The following is a 15613-nucleotide window of genomic DNA, read 5'->3' on the forward strand; positions in this document are numbered from 1 at the left end:
TCCATACAAGCTTGGACCTAACGAGCTGAAGGAATTGAAGAAACAGCTCGATGAACAAGAGCGTCTGGGTTTGATCGGACCGAGTTCTTCTCCATGGGGTTGTGGTGTTCTTTTTGTCAAGAAGAAGGATGGCACGGACCGACTTTGTGTCGACTACCGTCCATTGAACAAAAAGACAATCAAGAACAAGTATCCACTTCCCAACATCAATGAGCTATTTGAGCAACTCAAAGGGGCTAAAGTATTCTCGAAGCTTGACCTTCGTATGGGTTATCATCAGATTCGCATTCGTGAAGAAGATATTCCCAAGACAGCATTCAGAACAAGCTTTGGTTCTTATGAATATACTGTCGTGTCTTTCGGCCTTGTCAATGCTCCTCCAGTGTTCTCTCGGATGATGAATTTCATCTTCAACCCCTATACCAATGAATTCATTCTGGTGTATCTCGATGATATCTTGGTCTTCTCCAAGAATAAGAAGGATCATGCCAAACATTTGCGATTGGTGCTCGACAAGCTCAGAGAGTATCAATTCTATGCGAAGTTCTCCAAATGTGAGTTTCGGCTCGATGAAGTTCTTTTCCTTGGTCACATCATCTCTGCCAAGGGCATCGCTGTTAACCCCGAGAAGGTGTCTGCAGTTGTGAATTGGGAACCTCCTCAAAATGTCAAGCAGCTCCGCAGTTTTCTTGGTCTTGCAAGCTATTGTCGAAGATTCGTTGAGAATTTCTCCAAGATTGCAAAGCCTCTTTCCAACCTCCTTCAGAAGCATGTGAAGTATGTCTGGTCTCCTGAGTGTGACGTTGCTTTCAACACTCTCAAAGAGAAACTAGTCACAGCTCCTGTCTTGACTCCTCCTGATGAATCCAAGCCGTTTGAAGTTTTCTGTGATGCTTCTCTCCAAGGTCTCGGTGCTGTGTTAATGCAAGAGAAGAAGGTTGTGGCCTATACCTCTCGTCAGTTGAAGCCCAACGAGAAGAACTACCCCACTCACGATCTTGAGTTGGCGGCAGTTGTCCATGCATTGATAACGTGGAGACATCTCTTGTTGGGAAGACAAGTGGACATTTTCACTGATCACAAGAGTCTCAAGTACATCTTCACTCAGCCCAACCTCAACCTCAGGCAGACTCGATGGGTCGAGGTGATTCAAGAGTACAATCCGAGTATTGAATATACTCCAGGCAAGGCCAATGTCATTGCAGATGCTTTAAGCAGGAAGGCTTATTGCAATAGCTTAATTCTCAAGCCTTTCCAACCGGATCTTTGTGAAGCTTTCCGCAAGCCGAATCTCCAAGTTGTTCCTCAAGGCTTTCTTGCCAACCTCTTAGTCTCTCCTACTTTGGAAGATCAAATTCGTGAGGCACAACTCCTTGATGCCATGGTGAAGAAGGTGAAACGTGGTATCAACAAGGGTCTTTCCAAATACAAGTGCTATCGCATTGATGACAGAGACACTTTATTCTTCGAGGACCGGATTGTGGTTCCTAAAGGTGATCTAAGGAAAGCCATTATGAACGAGGCGCACAATTCTCTCCTGTCCATTCATCCTGGAAGTACGAAGATGTACCATGACCTCAAGCAGTCGTATTGGTGGACTCGAATGAAGCGAGAAATTGCTCAATTCGTGAATGAATGTGATGTCTGTCGAAGGGTGAAAGCAGAACATCAACGACCAGCTAGTGTCCTCCAACCTCTTGCTATCCCAGAATGGAAGTTTGATCATATCGAAATGGACTTCGTGACTGGTTTTCCAAAGTCCAAGCGCGGAAATGATGCTATCTTTGTTGTCATTGACAAGCTTTCTAAAGTGGCTCATTTCCTTCCTATTGAAGAATCCATCACAGTAGCTCAGCTGGCAGAGCTTTACACCTCCAGAATTGTCTCCTTGCACGGCATTCCACAATTGATTTCTTCAGATCGTGGAAGCATCTTCACCTCTAAGATCTGGGACTCCTTCCAGAAGGCCATGGGCACAAACATTCGCTTCAGCACAGCTTTCCATCCTCAAACTAGTGGCCAAGTCGAGCGAGTCAATCAAATTCTTGAAGATATGCTCAGGGCTTGTGTCATTTCCTTTGGCATGAAATGGGAAGATTGTCTTCCATATGCTGAATTCTCCTACAACAACAGCTTCCAAGCGAGTTCGGGCAAGGCCCCATTCGAGATTCTCTATGGCAGAAAGTGCCGTACTCCTCTTAATTGGTCAGAGACTGGTGAACGCCAACTTCTTGGCAATGACTTAATCACTGAAGCTGAAGAAATGTGTAAAGTCATCCGTGATAATCTCAAAGCCGCACAATCGCGTCAGAAGAGTTACTATGATAGTAAGCATCGTGATTTGGCTTTCAAGATCGGAGACCATGTCTACCTCCGCGTCTCTCCAATGAAAGGCACTCGTCGCTTCGGTATCAAAGGGAAGCTTGCCCCTAGATACGTGGGTCCTTTCAAGATCATTGGCAAAAGAGGCGACCTCGCCTATCAACTTGAGCTTCCTTCCAACTTCGCGAATGTGCACGATGTGTTCCACGTGTCACAGCTCCGCAAGTGCTTCAAGACGCCTGAGCGCACTATCGACTTCGAAGAGATTGACCTCCAAGAATATTTGTCTTATCATGAGCACCCCGTTGCTATTCTTGAAGAAACTGAGCACAAGACTTGCAACAAGTCAATCAAATTCCTGAAAGTGAAGTGGTCGCACCATTCCGACCGGGAAGCCACCTGGGAACGCGAGGACCATCTCCGTTCCGAATATCCGGAGTTCTTTCAGTCCTAGATCTCAGGACGAGATCCTCTCGTACTGGTGGAGTGTTGTAACACCCCGGATGTAACTTGCCATATTTGTAACTCCGACTCTTGCCATTTTCGGCTATGTGTTATGATATTCCCTCCGTGGTCGGGTTTTGTCTTTCGTTTTGCATTTTGTCATGTCATGCATTTTCATATCATGTCATCATGCGCATTGCATTTGCATACGTGTTAGTCTCATGCATCCGAGCATTTTCCCCGTTGTCCGTTTTGCAATCCGGCGCTCCTATCTCCTCCGGTGCACCCCTTTCGTTTTCTTTCATGTGCGGGTGTCAAACTTTCTCGGAATGGGCCGAGGCTTGTCAAGTGGCCTTCATATACCACCCGGAAACCACCGGTCAAGTTTTGTTCCATTTGGAGGTCGTTTGGTACTCCAGCGGTTAACCGGGCATCCGCAAAGTCCATTTGAGTGTCCAGCAAAAACCCCCTAAAAAACCAGCCCAAAACCCACCAAACTCTCTTCCATGCTCTAGGTCGTTCGATCACGATCGTGTGGGCGAAAACCGCACCTCATTTGGACTCTCCTAGCTCCCTCTACCTATATATTTGCATCTCCCCCGAAAAACGCACGCAGACGAACCCTAACCCGCTCCTCGCGCCGCGCCGACACGTCCGCCGCCGGCCGGACACAACCGCGCCGCCCACCGCAGCCATTCCCGCGCCGCCACGTGTCGCCGTCCCCGCACCCGTACGCCGCGGCCCGCCGGCCCGTTCGGGGCCCTCCCGGGCCCGAGCCGCCGCCCGCCTCCGCGCCCGTGCCGCCGCCTGCTCGCCGCCGTCGCCTCGCCGGCGTGGCCGCCCGCCGCCGCCGCCGTGGTTCCAACCGCCGCCGCCGCGTGCCACCACCCGCGCCGGCGCCGCCGCCCCCTCCGGCCTCCTCCTCCGGCGCCGGTCCCGCCGTCCTCCGCCTCCCCAACGCCCTCCGGCCTCCTCTCTTTCCTCCATCGCCGGCGACGAGCCGAGCTCGAGCTCTCCCAATCTGGATCGGATCTGGTACTGTAGCGTGGACTCCCGTATCCCCGTTTTTTTCTAAGTCTTTGATCTTTCACAGCAAGTGCTCATGTACCTCAGTGCGTAACTTCTTGCGTGTGATATGTCAAATTGTTCGTCTCGTGATGCTCTACATTTCGTTAAATTGCACCATGTTCATTAGAGGTCATCTTGATGCCCAAATCTCTGTTGGAAGAGGGCTAGTTGCTGTTATCTGCTGGTTCTTAGCAGAACTTGGAGATTTGTCATTTTTGTATCATTTAATCTGTGCATCTTATGGGCTTGAGTTCTACATGTGTTGTGTTGTATGACATGCCATCTTTCCAAGGGTGTATACCATGTATTTTTTGATCTCTGTGGTGACTAGCACAAGCATGCAAAGTAGGCTCCGTAATGTTTCTGATTTCAGGGACTTAGTGATTTCTCCAAGTCTTTGTCTGCTGTTATTTTGTTGCCATGTAAACTTGATCCTACAGAGAGATCCGTGCATATTTTGGAGATGTTCAGTAAGGATGTTTTGTAGCTATAGTTGTAATGGATGCCTTCCTGCAATTGTTTGCAATTATGGAGTGCCATATCATGACTCAATCTTGCTCTACTTTTGCTATAAAATATTTCTGGCAGATTCTTAACATGATATGCAATTTTGCCAAGCTTATTATAGTTGATCCATACATGCTATGCATTTGTTATTGCCATGGATAGCTTCATAAACATGCTAAGCTCACAAAGAGGCCTACATATTACTATTTCTACCATGCTCTGTTTTCTGCTAAGTCTGAAACCTGATAATGAAACTTGCTATGTTTACATGCGCATCATATCTTCTGATCCTTTTTGGCTTATGGTCACTAAGGGACTTTTGTCATATGCATTTAGTGGAAACTGCCATGCCTTGTTTTGCTATGTTAAGTTCCTGTAGAATGTTGATTTCCTGCTCTGAACATGGCTACCTGATGCTGTTTTCTGCCATGTCCAGTTTTTCACCAAGTCTGTGATCCTGTTATCTTTTGCACTTTTGCCACGCTTGTTTGAGCTTGTTATGTTGTGAACTAGCTGTAGCTCAGTGTTCATCTTTTGTCAAGCATCTCCTGTAGATTAGTGCCATATACTTTGTTGCTATGTTGGGGTGCTGTAGCATTGTTACTTGTTACATTTTAAGTGCTACCATGTTGTTAATCGCAGATTCGTGTCATCCTTGTTTTGCTTGCCATTTGCAAACCGTGCATCCGTTTCCGGTGATCTTTATATCGATTTCGACCGAAATCATCTCATCTTTCCAGTGGAATGCTTGGTTTGCCAAGTTACTGCCTTGTTCATCTTTTTCCTTCCGGAGCACGCATATGCATCACATATCATATCTTGCATACCATACATGTTTTGCATCATGTTGCTTGTGCATTTCTCGTGGTTGATTGTGGTTCCGTTTGTTTGTGTTCTTGTCTTGGGTAGAGCGGGGAGACGAGTTCGTGCACCAGGAACCTGTTGAGTAAGCTTACGAGGATCAAGCTTTCGACAACTCTGAGAACCTTGCAGGCAAGATGACCACCCCTCGAAATCACTTCTATCTTTGCTTTGCTAGTTGTTCGCTCTATTGCCATGCTGCGCTACCTATCACTTGCTATATCATGTCTCCCATTTTGCCATGTCAGCCCCTAACCATCCTTTCCTAGCAAACCGTTGTTTGGCTAAGTTACCGCTTTTGCTCAGCCCTTCTTATAGCGTTGCTAGTTGCAGGTGAAGTTGAAGTTTGTTCCATGTCGGAACATGGATATGTTGGGATATCACGATATCCCTTATTTAATTAATGCATCTATATATTTGGTAAAGGGTGGAAGGCTCGGCCTTATGCCTGGTGTTTTGTTCCCCTCTTGCCGCCCTTGTTTCTGTTATACCGGGATTATGTTCCTTGAGTTTGCGTTCCTTACGCGGTCGGGTGATTTATAGGACCCCCTTGACAGTTCGCCTTGAATAAAACTCCTCCAGGAAGGCCCAATCTTGGTTTTACCATTTTCTACCTAAGCCTTTTCCCCCAGGTTTTCGCGAGCCCGAGGGTCATCTTTATTTTAACCCCCCCGGGCCAGTGCTCCTTCGAGTGTTGGTCCGAACTGAGTAGACTGCGGGGCCCCCTCCTGGAAACTCGAGGTCTGGTTTTACTCGTAGGATGTCTCATCCGGTGTGCCCTGAGAACGAGATATGTGCAGCTCCTATCGGGATTTGTCGGCGCATCGGGCGGCTTTGCTGGTCTTGTTTTACCATTGTCGAAATGTCTTGTAAATCGGGATTCCGAGACTGATCGGGTCTTTCCGGGAGAAGGTTTATCCTTCGTTGACCGTGAGAGCTTATGATGGGCTAAGTTGGGACACCCCTGCAGGGTATTATCTTTCGAAAGCCATGCCCGCGGTTATGAGGCAGATGAGAATTTCTTAATGTACGGTTGTAGAAAACTTGTCACTTGACCCAATTAAAATACATCAACTGCGTGTGTAGCCGTGATGGTCTCTTCTCGGCGGAGTCCGGGAAGTGAATAGGGCCTGAGTTATGTATGACGTAAGTAGGAGTTCAGGATCACTTCTTGGTCATTGCTAGATGAGGACCGCTCCGTTGGTTCTCTTCTCGCTCTCTTTTGCGTATGTTAGCCACCATATATGCTTATTGCCGCTGCAGCTCCACCTCATTACTCCATCCTTTCCTACAAGCTTAAATAGTCTTGATCTCGCGGGTGTGAGATTGCTGAGTCCCCATGACTCACAGATTCTACCAAAACAGTTGCAGGTGCCGACGATGCCAGTGCAGATGATGGGGTCGATCTTAAGTGGGAGTTCGATGAGGAACGGGGTCGTTACTATGTGTCTTTCCTGATGATTAGTAGTGGAGCCCAGTTGGGACGATCGGGGATCTACCATTTGGGGTTGTCTTATTTTCATCTGGATCTTGACCGTAGTCGGTTTATATGTTTGTATTTTGGATGATGTATGAATTATATTCATGTATTGTCTGAAGTGGCGATTGTAAGCCAACTCTTTATCCCATTCTTGTTCATTACATGGGATTGTGTGAAGATGACCCTTCTTGCGACAAAACCACTATGCGGTTATGCCTCTAAGTCGTGCCTTGACACGTGGGAGATATAGCCGCATCGTGGGCGCTACACAGAGGATGCTGTCGGCGTGCGTGAGGCCAGGGCCCAGGAGGAGGTCAACCGCAGGGTGGCCGAGGCTGTCGCGGATCTTGCTGGCACGTACGACCTGAAGCTGAAGCTCGTGGAAACCGAAGCTGTTGGCAGGACCGCTGCCCTCATGTCAGGGCTGGCTGAGGTGGAACAGCGCGAGAAAGCCGCCGTAGCCGCCCTGATCTCAGTGCAGGCTGAGCTGGCCTCCACCCGTGCCGAGCTGCTCTCTCTTTAGCAGCGGGTTGCCATCACGAAGACCTTCGCGAAGCAGAGCAGGGAGGAGGCACTTCACGGGCCGACGGTACTGCGCGATCATGTTCCCATGCTTCGGGACCTCAGGATGAGCACGCTCGCCACCCACACACACACCAAGGACTATGCCGGCCATCTACGCTTCTTCACCGACGTCGTGACGCGCCTGGAGAACCGAGCTGAGAGGACTCGCGACCTTGGGGACGAAAAGAGCCAGGGCCTCCTCGGGCGCGCATTCTCCTGCATCTTCAGCCATCTCGTGAACACCAATCCGGACTTTGATTTTGACGCCGCCATTGCCCGAGTGCCTGAGGTCATCCGGGACAACCTAGCGCACTGGGTGGACGACAACGTGGATGCTCTAGTTAGGGCCTTCGCTTCTGATGACGACGCGGTGGTGGTCGCAACGCATGAGGGCGACATGGTTGATGGCGGTGAAGACAACTACAGCGACGGCGTCAGCAGCCTGTCCGGAAGCGATTTGGGAGACGAGGCGAGTGACATGTCTGACTGAGCACGTGCTCCTTTATTTGGAACCTGCACGCAAAAGCTTGTGTACGGCCCCTCACAATGTAACAACATTTTGGGGAGGGGGAGCCCCTCATGTAAGTAGACTAACACTTTATTCCCTAAGCTACGCTTAAAGCCGCTTTTGTGTGCTCGCGACACCCCTTGCGGGCTTGCTGCCGTAACTCACTTTGGTTCAGTCGAGCTTCAAACTGATTTGGCAGCTTCGGATGTGCATTCCTTCTGCGGGGAGCCCCTCATGAGCTCATGAGGTTTTTGTTACCTGAGGGGTCAGCCGGTCCACCCGAGAGGGCCTCGCGAGAAGCGAGCGCCTGTAATGGCGAGGTGCGCTCGTAGGGCGTGTACGCTGCTGCCAGCCCCCGCTCGCGAGGTGCTCGGAAGGGGGAGATAGCGCATGCAAATCTAAAACAAAACACGAATCCAGAAATTCAGGAAATCAACACGAACGAGAAGGGATGCCCCCCACGATTGCCAATGGAAATACGACTTCAAATTCAAGATCAAAAGCTGCAAGTCTGAGCTACATAAAAGAGGTCAAAAGCAAATGGCCGCCTACGACACCTAGCTAGTCTTCTTGTCTTCCCACCAGTGCGGAGCTAAGTGCTTTCACTGGCTGTGAGAATAGTCATTAGGGGACAGTGTCAACAGCCAGTGCGGAGCATGGTGCTTCCACTAGGATGTGGGCGGGAGCCCCCGAGGCCCGAGGGCAGCACTCCGGAGACTCCGGGGCGTGTACTGCCCCACTCATTATTACGTGAGAGTGTCACGAGCGGAGACCTTCACAGGCGTGAGCCTTGCTTCATACCGCCAGAGGAGGGCCCCGCCTTGCGCCGCCCTCGACCACCGTTGGGGCGTCCAGAAACCAGGACGATTCCAAGGGGCAAAGGGGATGCTAGTGGCGCCCTCGGCGACCACGGGCCCTCTGCCGAGGGGGAAGGCTCGCGAGTGCCTCCCCGGTAGAGGACGTACCTCCGGGCGATGCCTTGCTCCACGCAGCGCAGGGAGGGGCCTTGCTCCTCCCACGCAGCCCCCAGTGCGCTTCCGCTGTTGGAAGGGGGGCTGCCGTGCTGGGGCCGTCGTCCACCGCTGTAACCTCATTCACTTGCGACCCATGGTTAGCGTAAGCCTGCTCCTGAGAGTATAATGGTACCCTGCAACTGTTGTCGCCGGCGGGGTCGGCGAGGCTCCCGGGTAGCTCCTGGAAGGCCTCAACTTCCAGCGTCTCCTCTTCCCAACCCAGCTCGAGGAACAAGCCGGGGTCACCTTCCGGCGTGTACTCCTGGTCCATCATGCGGGGCACATAGGCCTCCGGAGCCGTCGCTCCGGAAACCTCGCCAAAGTGCCCCGCGCTCCATGCCATCGGGCCTAGCACGCCACCCCGAGGACGGAAGGGCGGCATCCTGCCGGGGTCGTAGGGGTCAATAACCATGACCGCGCCCACCGGTGGAGGCACAGGTGCGGCTGGGCACCCGGCTTCTCTTGCTGCGTCGCTGCCAATGAACCCTCCTGATGCGCCTGGGAGCGTGCGGGCGCGGCAAGGCCCACCATGTGACCCGGCCTCGACCTGAGGCGTAGGTAGGGAGCAGAAAGGCGGCGTACCCCTGGTCGCGGCTTCCAGTAGCTCAGCGACGCGTTCCTGCAACGCATCGCGGCCGCTCTCCATTAGTCGGCACCGCAGCAGCTCCCGTGCCATTATGAGTGCGGCCTTCATGTTTGCTTGCTCTCATCGTGTGTGCGGCGCCATCGCCGCAGCGTAGCTCGAGGCCCTTGCGGCAGCCCGCCCGCGCCGCGGTGTAAGGGTGGAAGGCATCGGACGACGCCGCTCGTGCCCCGCGGCGTTTGGCGGTGCGCGTGCCGCCTGGAGTGCGGACTTGAGGTCTTCTTGGGCGGACGATGTCGCCCGGGCAGGCCAAGCTGCCCAGTATTCGGCGTCGGCCCTCGGGTCGCCGGACATCAGTGCTACAGAGTGCTAGCGGGTCTGCTGACCAAAGAGAGGCTTCGGCGCACCCCTACCTGGCGCGCCAAATGTCGGATTTTGGGTTCCGGCAAAACCCTCAAGGTTCGAACACAGGGGTGCGCACGAAGATCTCTCCCTTCCCTAGCTCACCCACTCCCCACGATCCCAAGGCTCAGCGCATCGAACCCAAAGAACAAAGGACATAGGGTTTATACTGGTTCGGGCCACTGATGTGGTGTAATACCCTACTCCAGTGTGGTGTGGTGGATTGCATCTTGGGCTGAGGATGAACAAGTACAAGCAAATAACAGCCTCCTGACGAGAGTTGTTCTTGGGCTCGATGAGCGTGTGTGGTTGAGGATGATCTGAATGACCCAAGATCAGTTGCCTCCTACTGTGGTGGCTAGTCCTATTTATAGATGCTCTGGTCCTCTTCCCAAATGTAGGCGGGAAGGGATCCAACAACTGCCAAATTTGAAGGGAGACAACTAGTACAAGTTATCCTGACTAAAGGTGGTCTTCGCCTGCAAAAGGCTCTGGTGGTGAGGCCGTCCTGGGCTCCATGGTGACCTCTGTCCTGCTGTCCTGCTGGTCATGGTCTTGTTGCACCGATATGGAAACCTTTGCCTGATGCGTGAGGACTCCTCGCATGCGTTTGCCCCTTTAGCACCAAAGATGAAACGAGTACACTGCATGCTCCGCACCTGCCTGGCGCTCGCCTGGCCTTGGTCGTCATGGCTTGCATCACAGGGACCTCGCGAGGTGCCCCTCTCCTTGATCCCTCCGCCCCTTGCGAGCCAGCCTAGCGAGGCTGCCCCCGAGGAGGTCTTGTGTAATCCGCCTCGCGAGGCTCGGCCCCTCGCGAGGCTCGGCACCTCGTGAGTGTCTTGAGTGTTCGCTGATGAAGATGGGCCGTACAGGGCCGCTGGTAGATTCACGCCGTGGGCTGCAGGCAGGCAAGTCTGGGGACCCCCATTCCCAGGACGCCGACAAGGTAGAAACTGCCAATTCACTCTTCCCACCACACTCTTATCCTTAGCCACGTATGTTGCATGCATCACGCGGGGTAGGTAACGGAGGCGCTTGGTGCGAGAGAGCATCAAGGTGAGGGCCCGGTCTTCTTGAATTGGCGGAGGAGGGCGGTGGTCGCTTGTTGTGGGAGCGGCTCTCCTCCTCAGCCCGCCTGTAAAAGGATGGGCGAGGAGAGAGTTGAGTCATCCATCTTTGCGTCCCTTCTCCTCCGTTTTCTGCCTCCTGCTAGTTATGTTGAAGAGAAGAGCCTGGGGCAAGGCCCCGGGCTCCAATTTTGGGTTGGTGCCGCCAAGTGTTAGTGCTGGCGCTTGGGGAGTGAGTCTGGTCCATGCTTGGAGGAGACGCTGTGGACAAGCCGCCCGTGGCGTGGGATATATCAAGCTTCCCCATTGTGGGGAAATGCTTGCCCCTTCCGCCATGGTCGGTTGCCCATCGGGTATTGCGGCGTTTAGCCCTGGGCTGCTGCTACTTGTTGGCTAGGCGACCAGGTTCTTGATGTCTTCGGTGCTCGCCCGGGAGGCAGGGTTGGGGATCGTTGCTAATCCCAGCACTGCCCCTTCCAGAGGCCCTGGGGCTGATGTTGACGAGAGGCGAGCCTTCCTTCCCGCCGAGGTGGGGAGCGGCGCACCCCGAGCCCACCGGCCGTCTTGGTCACTTGCCGTCTCTTCGGGGGAGGTGCCATACTGCGAGGTCGGCGTTTCCATAGAGCGGTGTTGATGAAGATGAAGCCAGGGAGGACGGGGAAGGCGGGAGGCAGGCCATCCAGTCGGAGTACGATTGCATCGACGCGTTCGTCTTGTACTGGCGACCTGCTACCTCGTCTTTCTGTCTTCCCCCTCCCTTCCCCGGCAACGCCATCACTGTTTTCTCGGTTGCTGGGGAAGGGGTCGCCCTCCTGGTGCTTTCGCTTCCTCCAGTGGTCCCCCAGCTGGGCCCTGACATCTTCTCTGCTGGTGCCTGTGCTGGAGCCTCTTGACTGGTCACGGAAGCGATGACAAGGGGGCTGCTGGGGTGCCCCTTTCATCCTCCTTCTCCGCAGCCTCGCCACTCCCAATCTTGTCAGGCTGTGCTTGGCAGGCCCAGTCGGGATCGGGGTGGCGTTGTGCCGGCGCGCCTCCTGCCCTTTTTTCTTCCCACCGCACTACCTGGGACAAGAGGGACAGGGAGAGGAGTTTATGGGGCACTTATCTTTTTTCAATCTTAAATCTATCGGCAGTTGCCAAATTTTAGTTCAAATAATGTAATCTCTCAAGTCCATGTCCGTGTTCTGTGAGGTTTGTACTTGTATGATTAGTATATTAATGAAAAAGATGAACCTTGCTAGGGACTCGAGCATGTATATGTCCATGCAGAGGTGGAATGCCTCTTTATTTTAAATAAACGAGTTTTCCCTGGCAGGCTATCCTGTCGGTACCCTTTTATTCTGTTGCCGAAGAATTGAGCCTACCAAGCAAAAATAAAGGGACCAACCCCCCGCCAATCTCTTTTCACCAAAGGCCACTGCAACCATCCCAGCTGAAGCAACATTCCGGTCGAGGGATGGGAGCACCTGAGTTTAAAAGAGTGGCGAGGTTTTCTCATGCACAAGTTTCAACTTACAGAACACTTATGGACAAGAGGTAGAACTTATCTGTTTGGCTTGCCGGAGATTGCAGTGTCGGTTCATCTTTCCAGCTCCTTGTAGAGGCTAAGCTCACGGCAGGAACCTGCAGTCATATGCAGATGGAAATGATGCAAGATGCGACCTTATCTATATGCATATGCAATCCTCATGAGATGCTTATGCAATGCTCTTGAAATGCTCATGCATGCATGCAACTCTGTCGGGGGGGCCCCTAGCGGATCGTTTATTTCTTTGCTGCTCAGGGTCTGCACCTGGCTTTGTACAAGGGGTTACATGCAACTGAGGCAATGCCTGTACAAAAGGGTGGGTGAGGGATTCCTGGACTAAGGGGTCCTCGGGCGTCCGGCCTGTTGGACACGGGCCGGACAAATGGGCTGTGAAGATATGAAGACCGAAGACTCTCACCTGTGTCCAGATAGGACTCTCCTTGGTGTGGAAGGCATGTTTGGCGATTGAATATGAAGATTCCCTTCTCTATAACCGACCTTGTACAACCCTAGTCCCCTTCGGTGTCTATATAAACCGGAGGGCTTTTTTCGGATAGTTATACTCATGACGATAGTCAGACAGGCTAGACTTCTAGGGTTTTTAGCCATTACGATCTCGTGGTAGATCAACTCTTGTAATACTCATATTCATCAAGATCAATCAAGCAGGAAGTAGGGTATTACCTCCATAGAGAGGGCCCAAACCTGGGTAAAAACTGTTTCCCCCGTCGCCTGTTACCATCGACCTTAGATGCACAGTTCGGGACCCCTTACCCGAGATCCACCGATTTTGACACCGACATTGGTGCTTTCATTGAGAGATCCACTGTGCCATCCCCAAAAGGTTCGATGGCACCTTCAATCATTAACAACGATGCTGTCCAAGGGGAAACCTTCCTCACCGGACAGATCTTCGTGCCCCGCGGCTTCGCACTGCGGGCCAACTCGCTTGGCCATCTAGAGCAGATCGATAGCTACGCCCCTGGCCATCAGGTCAGATTTGGGAGCTTGAATTACGTCACGGATATCCATGGAGACTTGATCTTTGACGGCTTTGAGACCACGGCAGCTGCTCCCTGTCCCTACGGTGAACATGACTTAAATCTGTCACCAGTCCATACTCAGGAAATTGCACCTGTAACTACTCTGGCCCTAGATCCAGAGCAGATCGCGCCATCCGAGGACGGGAAGCTCAACCCCGCCATGGTGGCCGCAGATTCCACGGCGTTGGAGCCGCACACAGACCTATCCTCGGGTGATACCTGTGTCTCCGGAGCCTCAGACTCGTTTCCGGCCAGAAGTTTCGAACCTTGTGCATCTGCGCATATCAGGCTGGATCGGTCGTCGATCGTCGAATTCGGCGCCCTGGGCATCTTCTTAGCGGAGGGCTCACAGCCGAACTATGTCCGGTTCGAACTAGAGGTTGCTGATGGGGAATTTCGCTTCCTACCCGCTGCCCACTACATAGCCACTATCGAGGACTTGACCGACATGCTCGGTTACGGCTCCGAAGACATCAACGGTATGGACGACGATGCCAATGAGGAGCAGGGCCAAAACCTACCATTTACCGGACGCTGGACGGCCACTTCTTCGTACGACGTATGCATGGTGGATACACCTAAAGAAACTAACAACGATGACAAAGAGAATCCAGTTGAGAATAAACCTCCTGAGACACAGCTCAGACGCCGGCGTCAACGGCACCGCTCTAAGTCACGTCGTGCAAAAGACAGCAATACCGACACCGGAGAAAACAATCCGGACGATACCGAAGACAATGAAGACTCTGTTGGGGCAATCTCCGAACATGATGAACGGGAAGACGGGCACGCTAACCTTGATTAACAGGCCATACACGAAGACTCGGAGGATAGTAATTATCTTTTGCTCTCCGAGGATGAGGAAAGCCTTGGCAATGAGGATTTCATCGTGCCTGAAGAACCTCTCGAGCAGGAGCGCTTTAATCGCCGGCTAATAGCCACTGCAAGGAGCCTGAAAAAGAAGCAGCAGCAGCTTCAAGCTGACCAAGTTCTGCTCAATGATAGATGGACCGAAGTCCTGGCCGCCGAGGTATAGGGCCTTAGTGGCCTAGCCAAAAATTACCCAAAGCGCAAATTGCTACCTCAGTTCGATGACAAGGCGCTGGAGCCCATACCATCATCGCGCAACGCGGCTGACCGACCGCCATGCGGTCGGGATAAAGCGGCAACTCAAGCCGAACACTAGACCGCCCCACCTCGCCGTAAAGGCAGGGATAAAACAGCTCGGGGTTATACATACGACCTTCGGCGGGACCTAGACAGTAGAGCAGGACATACAAGATCGATCTACAGATCGCGAGGACGTGTCTCCACACGCGACGACGGCTACCTATTCATACGTGACAAACCTAGCCACACTCGGGCCGAAAACCACAGACGGACTCCATCGGAGGTACGTCGCAGTGTGGCCCAATATAGAGGCGCCGCACACCCTATTTGCTTCATAGACGAAGTAATGGAGCATGAATTCCCAGACGGGTTTAAGCCCATGAATATCGAATCATACGACAGAACAACTGATCCCGAGGTGTGGATCGAGGACTTCCTCCTCCATATCCACATGGCCCACGACGACGACCTCCATGCCATCAAATACCTGCCACTAAAACTCAAAGGACCAGCTCGATACTGGTTCAACAGTCTGCCGGAAAACTCTATTGGCAGCTAGGAGGACTGGGAAGACGCCTTCCGCGATAACTTCCAAGGAACATATGTCCGGCCACCAGATGCCGATGACTTAAGTCACATTGTCCAGCAACCCGGAGAGTCAGCCAGGAAGCTCTGGACTAGGTTCTTAGTTAAAAAGAACCAAATCGTCGACTGTCCGGATGCGGAAGCCCTAGCGGCCTTCAAACACAGCGTCCGGGACGAGTGGCTTGCCCGCCACCTCGGTCAAGAAAAACCAAAATCCATGCCAGCCCTTACCGCTCTGATGACCCGCTTTTGCACGGGAGAAGGCAGCTGGCGCGCTCATAGAAGCAACAACGCCAGCGATTCGGGCACTTCCGAAGTCCGAGACGGCAATGGCAAGCCACGACGCAGCAAACACAAACGTCGCAATGATAATGAAAGAACGCGCGACACAACGGTCAATGCCTGATTCAGCGGTCCCAAACCCGGTCAACGGAAAAAGCCATTCAAGGAGAACAGAGACGGGCCATCCAATTTAGACAGGATATTCGATCGACCTTGCCAGATTCCCGGCCACCCCAACAAACC

This window comes from Aegilops tauschii, chromosome 4, assembly GCF_002575655.3.
Source record: "Aegilops tauschii subsp. strangulata cultivar AL8/78 chromosome 4, Aet v6.0, whole genome shotgun sequence".
Lineage (NCBI taxonomy): Eukaryota > Viridiplantae > Streptophyta > Magnoliopsida > Poales > Poaceae > Aegilops > Aegilops tauschii.